This window comes from Panthera leo, chromosome C2, assembly GCF_018350215.1.
Source record: "Panthera leo isolate Ple1 chromosome C2, P.leo_Ple1_pat1.1, whole genome shotgun sequence".
In the NCBI taxonomy this organism is placed as follows: domain Eukaryota; kingdom Metazoa; phylum Chordata; class Mammalia; order Carnivora; family Felidae; genus Panthera; species Panthera leo.
The window spans coordinates 153,017,671-153,029,962 of record NC_056687.1 but is presented as its reverse complement, the minus strand read 5'-3'; the positions used below and the strand labels follow the sequence as shown (position 1 = coordinate 153,029,962).

The window sequence follows — 12,292 nt, the reverse complement described above, 5'->3', positions numbered from 1 at the left end:
GTTTTCATGAGAAAGCACATGATACCCAGAGGCAGCTGTGCTGGGGATACAGCATCTGGTAACAGCCACAAGTTATTTTTAAAGAGAGAACTTCACGATAATGTACATGAGACTGTAGCAGTTCTACGGGAAGCAGACAATGAGAATTGGGCAAGAAGCTAATTTCCCTGTGTGAACTCAAAATAAGCTTATAAAACAGCTCATCATTCCCAGTGTCCTTTTGATCCAAAGACACGTGTGCAGGTCTCTGAACTGCACTAGTTCAACAAGGGTCACGGCCACCCTATGCCAGTATCAGTGATGGTTTTCCCCTGTCATAAAACATCTGATCACTCTTACAACCTGAACATGACATCAATACTGGTACAATCCTGTGCTCCTCCTCGTGCACGTGTTTCTAAAACACCTCCCTCGTTAGTTCTCCTTAACCGTGCTCTGAAAAGAGGAGGGCAAAAAGAAAAAAAGAAAACGATCCTAGAATATGCACGCGAAGCAGATTTTCACCCCAAAACTTAGACTTAATCTTCTGAAAGCAAACGTCCTTCGTAAGCTCACTCTTCTGTGGTTGCCACTTTTCCTAAACCGCAGGCCTTCCTGACTTGCAGCAGGGGCCAGGACAGATTACAGTTCTGTGGTAGGTTCTGTCAGATGAGCTTTGACAAGGCCTCAAAATAGATCCTGGGCACCAGCCAGAGAAACTGCCACTCACAAGTTCCAACTTGATCATCATACATTAGCCCCTCTGTACTTTTTTTTTTTTTTCCTCCAGTCTCTATCATTTTAAAAGGACAGAGGTTCTCAACCTCCTTCCTCTTGTTCATGAGTGAACGGTACAGTATAGAAATTAAAATCGTAAACCCTTGATTTGCTCACAAACACTCTGCAGAGTAAAAACTGAATTTGTACCTACCCCCTGCCTTGGGAAATTAACCCATCAACAGCACTATGGTTTGCAAAAGGATTTTTGAATCTCAAACTCTACCAAGGTTTATTTTATTATGAATAGACTAGGATGTGGACGGTGAAGGAAGACAGAAGGTGGGCTATTTATTTCCCATGACTAATATAGTAGCAGATTTCGTTAGAGCAAGAAGTTAAACTATATACAATATTTTTAATTGACACCAGTCATAAAATCCTAAAACAACCCACTACAAAAGGTATTCATTTAACTCTTGCCAAATATAACATCAGTTTTCAAGCTACAGTATTTTTAGCCTTGCCACTACAAATAAAATTAACCACCTGTCACTCTAAAATGTTTAAGACCGCCTTATACAATACATTTTAGTATTTTTTTAAAATAGAGAAGATAAAGAATCCAAAGTAATTAAGAGTTCCTTTCTCCTTCCACAAGGTTGAGAAAGTTAACTTCTATTATAAAATAAAGTCCAATATAAGATGGAAATAAATTTATACATTTTCACAACTTAAGCCCCAACTTTGCAATCACCCTTTCAGAAATATATTCAATATACATACTTATGGACTAGTGCAAAGACTTAAATACTAGTTGTTCACTATAGCAGCATTTGTAGAAAGCTAAAACAACCTAAATGTCTGTTAACAAGGAATGGTAAAATAAATCATGGAAAATGAATAAATTATGGTTCATCTACACTACCCAGGGCATTCAGTCTTTTTTAAAAATCAGGTGGGGGCTCCTGGTTGGCTCAGTCAGTTGAGCATCAACTTTGGCTCAAGTTATGAACTCATGGTTTGTGAATTCAAGCCTTGTGATGAGCTCTGTGCTGACAGCTCAGAGCCTGGAGCCTGCTTAGGATTCTGGGTCTCCCTCTCTCTTTCTGCTCCTCCCCCACTCACATTCTGTGCGTGTGCGTGTGTGTCTCAAAAATAAACATTAAAAATAAATAAATACATAATCAGGTGGACATATGTGCAAATACAGAAAAGTCTCTAAGATATACCAAGGGTAACAACGAAAGGTAACTCTCCTAAACAAAGCCAGTTACATATGTAATAAAAAATTTGGAGGAGGACATACAGGAAACCACTCACAGTGGTTGCTTGGATTAGGGGGTGGGAGAGTAGAAAAGGGAAAAGGCTAGACGTCTGTTGTGGAAAGAAGGCTTCTTTTGCACCATATAACATTTAAACTGTCGTATCAATTTTTTAAACTCCCACAAACATCTACTGCACCCATGAAGTGGGCATTCTCCTTCCAGGTACGCATGCCATGTCTTCCCCCTTCTCAACCACTTGTATCTACTGCTCTCCTGACCCAAACAAAAGCATACAAAAGCAAAGCTCAGGGTTTCCCCAAGAAACAGAATCCTCTCTCCAGCCCCCACCAGATAAAAAAATAATAGAACAAATGAAAAAGTAACACTTATGCCAAACCCAGTTTTTAGCCAATGTTTGATTCCTTTTAAATCTAGCCTAATTTACTGTAGGGCAGAAAGTTTTAAAAGTCAAAGTGCAATGTGCAACACAAAAAAATCGTTTCCAAAGGTGTCTATCTTAAAAGGAAAAATGGAGAAAAAGGGCAAATTTTGCTCAGTACCTTCCTTCTGAAATTTTAAAAGTTAAGTTTTGAATGACGGTCATAAAGTCTATTGTTTGCAAACTGGATTAATAATTAATTATTAATTAACGTTTTCCTGGTTAAAGGTCCATCTCTCCATTCAGAGTCTCCAGAAAGCAATCAACTACCCACAAGGAAAAGGCTATGAAACGGCCTCTATTTTGTAGGTGCAATGGGTAGCGCTCCTCTGGTGAAGACGGAAACTGTATTTTCTCTTAAATGATCCTCATCAACATTCCCAGCATGCTGCAGGGAGAATTTCTTTTTCTATACATCATCAATTCTGTCCCTTTTCACACTAGGAGCAGGATAAACAATTCACAAAGAGCCTTGCAAGAAACGGCTCTCATTTCTAGTAAAGATCTGTTTTTGGTTTTGTTTTGAGAGAGAAAGAATCTATTTGCCAAATATACCCTCATATCACTTTTTTCCTTCATTATGGAGATGCTTACATCATAACAAAAGAAGGCTTCTGTTTTTTAATTATTATTATTTTTATTATTATTTAAATCCAAGTTAGTTAACATATGGTGTAATAATGATTTCAGGAATAGAATTTAGCGATTCATCACTTACGTGTAACACCCAATGCTCATCCCAACAGGTGCCCTCCTTAATGCCCCTTGCCCATTCAGCCCATCACCCCCACCCAAACCCCATCCAGCAACCCTCAGCTTGTTCTCTGTATTTAAGAGTCTCTTATGGTTTGTCTCCTTCTCTGTTTTTATCTTATTTTTGAGAAAGAAGGCTTCTCTTGTATATCTACCTATCAAGACTGTTAGTTACGGTGGTTTCCACAAGGGATTTTCCAAAAGGGAATCTGTTCACTGGGAACTGAAACTCCTAATTAAGTTACTATTAGCTGGACAAAAATCAAAAGCAACATTAGGGAACACTCTGTATATAAGAATGGATAAGAAAATGAGATGCCAGAATTTAGTCAAAGAATTAAAGGAATCTGGTAACCAAGACCAACTTACCATTACTTTATAAGTAACAACTAAGGCTCTCTATAAATGAAAATCAAGGTAAAATAAGCTGAATTCCAAAAAGAAAAAGAAAACAAGGTTAAGAGTATCAAGTATTCTGTGATTCAAAGTTATTTAGCTTAACATTTTTAAAGCCAAAAATGATCAAATTACACTTGAGCAATAAAAAGTTATTTCTAGTTTACAATGAATTCATTCCAATAATAAATCACAAGCTCAATACACTTTCTTCTGTAACAGAACTTACGTAAGAACTGGGTATAGTCTCATTCCACATTTTTGAGGATTTGCAAAATAGGTGAGGCCTTTCACTCAAAAGACTACTTTGTAACTATGGATTCTTTCAGTAAACTTTTTTATATCTTTTCACTGACATTTATTTTGTTTCTAGACATCTTTAATTATCTTCTCACATCTGGCCAAAAAAAAAAAAAAAAGGAGTGGGGGTAAAATTACCACAATATACTCAGGAACTAACAAACTATTCTGAAGCCAAACGTTCTGCAAAAGTTCAATTAGGATTTCCTTATCACACTTCATAACAATAAATACCTACCAACAAACCTAACAAAGCATAATACAACACTTCATATAAAATGACTGAAAGCTTCTAATTAAACAGGCAGTAACAAACTTCTAGCTTTCCTCTCTATTCCAATCCTAAGATCCATATCAATGATTCACAGCGTGACCTAACTTTCTAAATGAATCACTTTCTGAAATTCTTACTCCAACGTGAATTTAACACCGGGTCATCATCTCTACGTTTGTTAAACAGAGGATAAACAGAAGTTAAGCAGGGTTCATTCGTCAAGACGCCCAAACCACAGCAAACCTCAAGTCTTTGCCAACTAACTTTTATCTGCAATTGCACCCTTATATACAGATTCATCCCCAAATAAAATAAAAATGTTATCTTGGGGGGAAAAAATGTTATTTTAAACATTATGAACTCGCCCACCCGTACCCCGTTCACCGTCCCTCTGGTTCCATTTACCGCATCCACGTTCTCTTCCCATTGTGAGAACATAAAGCAATGGCTACTATCCTTACATGTTCTCTTTTAGCCAATTAAACTACTCTGCAGTTTTTCTGTTTATGGCAGAAATGCTGAGTCATTAAATGGAAACTCAAAGAAAATGAGCTACAAACAGTTAAAGTTTAGGATACAGTATTTCCCTAGCCGTTTCTCGGCAGCCTGATATTTGTATCTCCCACGGTGGAAAAGTAGAGCAAACACTTGAACTTTTTTCTCCCCTAAGAAAGGCAAAGAGGTGCGCTTCCATAGGTCCGCCAGCTTCCCGCTGGATATCCACAGGCAAGAGAAGCAGGCCTGACCGGAGCTGTATAACTTAACGATCTGGGTGTGAATAACGCCACATAGTAGTCAAGCATTAACCCTGACACTCCTAGCAAGCGCCTGTATATGCCCGCGCTTCAGTTCGGGTCAAGGAGGAAGAAAAAAAAAAAAAAAAATCCCATAAAAATGCTATACGCCCTCCACCGGCCTGACACCGTTCGCTGGGGTGTCGCGCTGGGGAGGAGATGAAGGAGCCTCGAACACCGGAGGCAGAGGGACAGCGGCCCGGTGTAATTTCTTCCACAATGGGAGAGACCCTTGCCCCCGGCGCAGACGGAGGGTGCGCGTTAGAAATCAGGCATGCCGCCGGCGAACGCGGTAGGCGGGGGGCGACCCCGACCCGGAGCCGGCAGGGAAGCCCGGCCCCCAGCAGGGGTCAGCGGCGGCGCGGGTCGCACGGGCTGCAGGCCGAACAGGGGCCTCCGGGGCCGGCGGGAGAAGCGGTCCTTACCTGTCCCTGGGCGCGGACTGTGACTGCGGCGCCGCCCGGGAAGGGCTGGGGCGCGCGGGTCGGCCGCCGGCACCCGGACGGGCGAAGAGCGAGGAGCGGAGGGCGAGGGGCGCGGACGGCGGACTGGCTCCCGGGCTCCCGCAGGCTTGCCCGGCCGGACGCAGCGGCTCCCGGCGCCCGCAGCGGGTCGCTCAGTCACGCCGGCGGCCCCGCGGCGCGGTGGCTGACACGGAGACAGCGGGAACCGGCCCCCGAGAGGAGCCGCAGCCCCAGCGGCAGCCGAAGGAGGCGGAGGGGCGGGGCCACAGGGTCGGTGACCCGCTCACCCGGAAGCAGTTGCGGCGGCGGCGGCGGCGCGCGCTGCGGGACAGGCGGGTTCGCGGCCTGGCGAAAGACGGCCGGCTCTCCCGCGGCCGCCCGCGCGGGGTGCCGGGAGCCTCCCTGCTGGCGCCGCGCCGGAGGGAGGGCGGCAGGGTGCGACCGCCGGTGGGCGGAGGCCCGGGCGGCCTAGAGGTGGCTTCTCGGGGCCCGCGGAGGACCGGGGACCGGGAAGGTGAACTGAGGCGGTCGCCCGCTCGAGGCTGCACCTGCCCCGATCGCCCCTAAACGGTCCGGCCTAGTGGGCTTGGGTAAGTGGGCCGGGCGGCGGCTCCGACTGCAGGGAACGAGCGTGCGAGAGCGAGCGGGTGTAGCGGCAACGCTGAAAGCCCTATTTCCAAAATGAAAACCCGTGATTTTGAAATGATTTCCGGAGGAGGCGGCGGCGGTGGTTTGGGGGGGGGGGGGGGGGAGGCGGAGATGGCGGGATATGGAGGCAGTTAAATATCTGCCAGACCCGGACCTGTCGTTCATTCCAGAAGGGTCTCTTGAGACTCCGCAGGTTCAAGGCGCTGGAGGCAGACCCAGGGCCTTGCTCTTTAGGAAGCTTACCTTCTAGTGGAGTAGAGAGATTTAAGCAGACAGACAAGGTAAAGACGGATTGTGGCAAGGCTATGCCATGCAGGAAATACAGAAGAATGATGCGAGGGTTGAGTGGGCCAGACCCCCTTTTTCGGGATAGGATGGCTAGAGAACCTCTGGAGGGAAGTGATTGATAGTCGAGCTGCTTCCTGAGACAAAGGCATGAAATGACAGCTTAGACACAATGTTACAGCCGGGGACTGTAGGTTCCAGAACTGCTGCGTAAGGCCGCGGATTATGTTAAAAACCTGTCTCCAAAGCCTGCTTCTTTTTTTTTTTTTTTTTTTAATTTTCCTTTTAATGTTTATTTTTTGAGAGAGAGAGAGAGAGAGAGACAGCGCGAGCGGGGGAAGGGCATAGAGAGAGAGGGAGACCCAGAATCCCAAGCAGGCTCCAGGCTCTGAGCTGCCAGCACAGAGCCCGACGCAGGGCTCGAACTCACAAACCCTGGGATCATGAACTGAGCCAAAGTGGGACGCTTCGCCGACGGAGCCACACAGGCGCCCCCTCTAAAGCCTTCTAAGGCCTGTCTCTGTCCTGTCCACTCCTTCAGTTTCGAAGGGCTTGCTCCCTCTTGGGAGTTGTTGGGGTCTGGGACTGTGGCTTCTTAGGGGAGGTTCAAGGCAGGAATTAGGGAGCTTTGGTGTGTAGACAGACATCAACAGATGCTTGAAGGCAAACAGCCCCGAGAGACAAATTCTTTAACCTTTTGCCGTTTCTTTTCCCACGTCACTTTTTCTGAAACCCATGAGTAAGCATTAAAACTATGATTTTTACCTGGGAGCTTAATCCTCCCAAAAGATGGAGCTCTGTTATGATCTGAATAAGAGAATTAATGACCTATTTTGCTAAATCAGTTAAAGACAAAATTAAAAGCTGACTTGCGAAGAGAGGACCTTTTCGGGTTATAACGCATTACCTGAATAATACCAAAAAACCCAATAATGTTTATTCAATATTAGTTTATATAACTGCGTAATTAATGCAATGATTGTTTGGATAATAATAGTGGGGTTAGAATCTCGAGCCCTTTTTGCTTACTCCTCGGCCATTTGTTTTGGTTCATACCAAACTAACAGAAGGAAATATTTTGTTGTGTCTTCTGGGAAAACTGGGAGCGAGCTCACACTTCTTGCTGCCTACTGTTTGCACAGCATTGTGCTAGGCATTTAAATACACTATCCCTTTCAGGACTGGGACCAACCTTGAGATACGGGGATTATTATACCCATTGTCGTAACGAAGACATAGTCGCTGGAAGGGTCAGAAATTAAACTCTAACTAATGAACTCTAATTAACTCTAGCCCTAATTCCCCTTTTGCACCATGTGCTATCCCCTAATATTTAAGAAGGAAATATAAGTGAAGTGTCCAGCCAAGCAGATCTGTATGTTGCTTTTAGAATTTTGCTACAAAAATAAGCTTCAAGGTCGAGTGATACGAGGCAATGTTGGAGCGAGCTTCTCTGCGTTTTTACTTCTCCCTCTAAAGGATATTTGCCATCTATTTGACACCAAAAAACAACTCTACTTGTTTTAGGAGTTCAGAATGCCATGTGTCTTTTGGTTGGTTGGTGGTTTTATGTGAGAGGAAGAGAGCGCCAGCAGGGGAAGGGCAGAGGGAGAGGGGGAGAGAATCCTTAAGCAGGCTCCAAGCTCAGTGTGGACTCCCGCACAGGCTCCATCTCAAGACCTTGGGACCATGACCTGGCGGAAATGAGAAGAGTCAGGCGCTCAACCTGCTGAGCCACCCAGGCACCCCCGCCCTGTGTCTTTTAAATGCTCCCAATAATGTGATAAATGATGACACTAACATTATGTCATTGCAAGGGGCTCCTGCCCAACTGTGTCAGTCTGCATTCTTTCACAAGCAGCCTTTCCTTGCACACAAAGTGATTTCTTTCTGCCAAAAATATGTTCCCAGATTTTTATGGAATATTCTGACATGTGAATGCCCCCAGGTCTGTGTAGGCTGGCTGCTCTAGAGACATTTAACGGATGAAGGAAAATCTTGCAAGTGTTTATATGGTTTTGAGGAATGAGGTAGTAGGATTTGTACATTTTTGTTTCGTTCCTATCAGATCCTTCACGTTTTTCTTTGATGATGTCAAGAAATAAAACTTTTCCTTTCTCAAGAGCAGTCGTTGTTTGTGGTTTTCACAAAATTCAGTTGTGTTTTGCACACATAGTACTACCTTTTGCTCTCTGCACATTTCCGGAAAACATCATTAGTTCAGACATTAAAAATAGGATGCGACTTTTCAGAGCCTACTGTTTTTATTAATGAGATGTGTGTGTCTGTCTTTTTCATTTTGGTTAACTCCTTATAAACCTATGGCAATCTGGCAAAGCAAGTCTTTGACTATGTATATTTAAGTTCTCGTTCTAAAAATCCCTTCTTGGGGCGCCTGGGTGGCGCAGTCGGTTAGGCGTCCGACTTCAGCCAGGTCACGATCTCGCGGTCCGTGAGTTCGAGCCCCGCGTCAGGCTCTGGGCTGATGGCTCGGAGCCTGGAGCCTGTTTCCGATTCTGTGTCTCCCTCTCTCTCTGCCCCTCCCCCGTTCATGCTCGGTCTCTCTCTGTCCCAAAAATAAAATAAAAAAAAAAACGTTGAAAAAAAAAATTAAAAAAAAAAATAATAAAATAAAAATCCCTTCTTATCTACATTTACTGTTTTTCCTGCTGTCTTCTTTTTTTATTTTATTTATGTGTTTATTTCACTTTTTATTTGGAAATAATTATAGACGCGCAAAAGGGTACAAAAATAATGCAGCGAGGTTACCCTCCACCCAGGTTCACCCTCTGGCAGCATCTCGCGTACCCATAATACATTATTAAAACCAGAAAATTCACATCTTGCTATCTTCTTTAGGTTTTTAGTTTCTTTTTAAGTTTCACTATGTCGAAAATTACCATTTTGTAACGATTCATTTGTGCTGTATTTGACTTGGCTCTTCTCCCTTCCCCAGATTAACAAATGACAGTCAGTAAGCTTGCCACAGTGCTCCTCTGGAATTACAGGCTTACTACGACAATTCTGTGTTTCAGCACGCTTAGAAGGAAGTCATTTGTAACATTTTTGCTTTTTTTCTGCTTATACTGCTCCATGCCATTCTGCCCTAATAAACCTGTAAATTTATACCAACCTGTGTATGTGGGTGTTTTAATATATCCTTTGACCACTGAAATGTTTTCAAAGAGGTTGCTATTAAAGTAAAAAGAAAAATAATGCAAAGCTTTTTTCATCTGACTGAGGGGAAAACTTTCTAGTGCTTGCTTTTCTTTCTTTCTTTCTTTCTTTCTTTCTTTCTTTCTTTCTTTCTTTCTTTCTTTCGAGAGGGAGAGAGAGCGTGTGCACGCCAGCAGGGGAGGAGCAGAGACATGGGGAGAGAATCCCAAGCAGGCTCTGCACTGATGACGTAGGACTTGATCTCAGGAACCACGAGATCATGATCTGAGCTGAAATCAGGTGCCCCTGACTGGGGAAAAAAAAAGTTTCTCAACATCTAACTATCCAAGTGAGAGTACGAGGCATGGTCTGTTGGTTCAGAAGCCAGATCTCACTTATGGCTCATTCTGGCTCTAAATGAATTCTAGCCAGCTCACCCTTTACTCCACCAGAGAGTAAACAGAGGAAAGAAAAGAAGTGTAACTTACTTTCTTCAGTCTTAGTGTTGAGAAGAAGTTGATGAGAAGAGAGAATTCGGGATTTGGGGTAGGTATCAATTATGTATTAATGCCTCATCACAAATAATCAAGTGATAGCCCTTATGCGTTATATATTTATTGTAAATAAGTAGTCAAACGCTCTTCCTTCTATGGGTTGTTTAGCAAATGTATTCGTCTACCGTGTACCAGTTGCCCAGTTAGGCACTGGTAACAGAGACACCACAGGATCTATTTTTTAAAGGAGTATTAAGCTCTTACTATGTGCCAGATACTTCATAGATGCTAGGGATCCAAAGGGAAGTAAAAAGAAAGCTGTGTTTTCTTCTCTCGTGAAACTTCCTGTCTGGTGAGGGAGACAAATTATCACACAAAAGTAACTTTATAATCCCAATAGGTATCACTAAGGGTAGAGAAGTGGTGCCTGAGAGCACTGAAGCGAAATTCTACCAAATCTGGGGTGTCAGAAATGGCTTCTAGCAAGAGAATCTTTGAGCTAAGATTTAAAACTGCCTCATAGTGAACTTGGTGCAGAAGCACAGGAAGAGCAAGGAAAAACAGAGTCCCAGAGACTGAAAAGAAACGAGGGAGATAATGTGAGAGGGATCTAGAGAATTAAGCAAAGACCCACCATGCAGGGTCTTACAGGTTTGCTTATCTTTGCTTCTGAAGTGATACAAACCAATTTAAGAGTTTTTAGTAGGAGTGGCATCAGATTGGTGTTTCCAAAAGCTCACTCTGGCTTCAATGTGAAGAATTCACTCTTTAAGTATGTCCTGAGTACCCACTAGAAGCCAGGTTATAGTCTGCACACTGAGCATGCAGCAGTGAACAAAACAAAGATTTCGTAACTTTAAGGATCATATTATAGACAATACACAGTAGTATGTAAGATAGTGGTATCTAAGAAGCTCTATAAAGAAATTTGGAATCCAGGTGAGAATAAAAAGGTAAGGTGGTGGTGCTATTTTATTAGCTTGAACCATATGAAGTTTCTGATCTTTTTTACATTGTTTTCAACTCAGAACAATATTGGGTTCGTGTGGGTTAAACATGGTTGGATGACATTGAATTGTTCAACCTAATACTTACTTGGAAGAGTCAGAGAAGACCTCTAATGAGGTGATCCAAAGAAAGAGGCAAGCCATTCACATACCAAGGAGAAGAGCATCCCAAGCAAAGGGACAGCAAGTGCAAAGACCCTAAAGCAAGAATGTGCCTGCCGTGTTTGAGTAAGCAACAAGGAGACCATTGTGGCTGAAGGGTAATGGTCAACGGGGAAGAATGGTAATAGGGACCAGATCATAGACTCTCGAAGACCATGGTAAGAAATTGGCTTTTCCTTTTTGAATGAGGTAAGCTATTAGAGAGGTTTGGGCAAAGGAGCTATACAATCTGTCATCTTAACAGGACCGTGCTATTTAATGGTGGACTCTACAGATAGTGGGTATACAGATGCAGCATTATAAAATCTTTTCACCTTTTACGTATGTCTGAAAATTTACTTCATAAAATGAGACTGTTGTGGCTAGCTGCTCTATTGTAACTAGACTTCAGTGGGCCAGTGATGAGATCAAGAAGACCAGTTAGTATTGCAATAATTCAGGCAGCAGTGGAGGTATTAAGAAGAAGTGGTTAGTTTCTGAATACGTTTTGAAGATAGAGCCAGTAAGATTTGCTGATGGAATGGATTTCATATGCAAGAAAAAGAGAAAAGACCACCTGTAAGGTTTTAGACCTGAGCAACTGGAAGGATGCAATTGCCATCTACTGAAATTTGGAAGACAGTCTAGGTCACACAAGTTTGGAGGAAAAGACTTTTTCCGGACGTTTGAGATGCCTATTGGTCATCTAAACGGAGATATCAAATAGGCAATTAGATACACAAGTCAGTAAGGATATGAGGACCGGTGCCTTGAGAATTTAATGGAAATAGTTGGGAGTTTAGTCTAAACCCTCTTTTGTTGTAGGCTGGTTTTGTTTCTAGATAGTTGTCTTTATATTGCCATTCTGAACACCTAATATGCATACTGTTTGCAACTCATTTGTGTTCTAAAGGATTTAGAATGTTTTTTAATGTTTTCATGTCTTTCCAAGCAGATTTTACATTTCTTTAAAAAAGATTTATTTTAGGGGCGCCCGGGTGACTCAGTCGGTTGACTATGGGTTTCAGCTCAGGTCGTGATCTCAGGGTTTCATGAGTTCGAGCTACGCTTCAGGGTGTGGGCTGGAAGTGTGGAATCTGCTTAGGATTCTCTCTCTCCCTCTCTCTCTGCTCCTCCCCGACTTGCGCCGTCTCTGTCTCTCAAAATAAATAAATAA

The 12,292-nt window shown here is 43.2% G+C and overlaps 1 protein-coding gene and 1 long non-coding RNA gene across 11 annotated transcripts in view; one reads left to right on the top strand and one right to left on the bottom strand.

Annotated features, from left to right (window-relative positions):
- The window catches only part of LRRFIP2 (LRR binding FLII interacting protein 2), a 106,868-nt gene extending 101,214 nt beyond the window's left edge, over positions 1-5,654 (bottom strand). For 3 of the 10 annotated variants that reach the window (XM_042903013.1, XM_042903012.1, XM_042903010.1), the window contains exon 1: positions 5,346-5,646. The gene's annotated coding sequence lies outside the window, so the exon portion shown is untranslated. Of the gene's footprint in view, positions 1-5,345 lie in introns of all 10 variants that reach the window. The other 7 variants (XM_042903009.1, XM_042903008.1, XM_042903015.1 and 4 more) reach the window with 5 other exon arrangements.
- Positions 5,655-5,792: 138 nt separating this feature from the next.
- On the top strand, positions 5,793-9,443 carry LOC122198402. Its single transcript, XR_006192968.1, has 2 exons — positions 5,793-5,974; positions 9,274-9,443. It is a non-coding gene; the product is annotated as an uncharacterized LOC122198402 (long non-coding RNA).
- Positions 9,444-12,292: the final 2,849 nt, after the last annotated feature.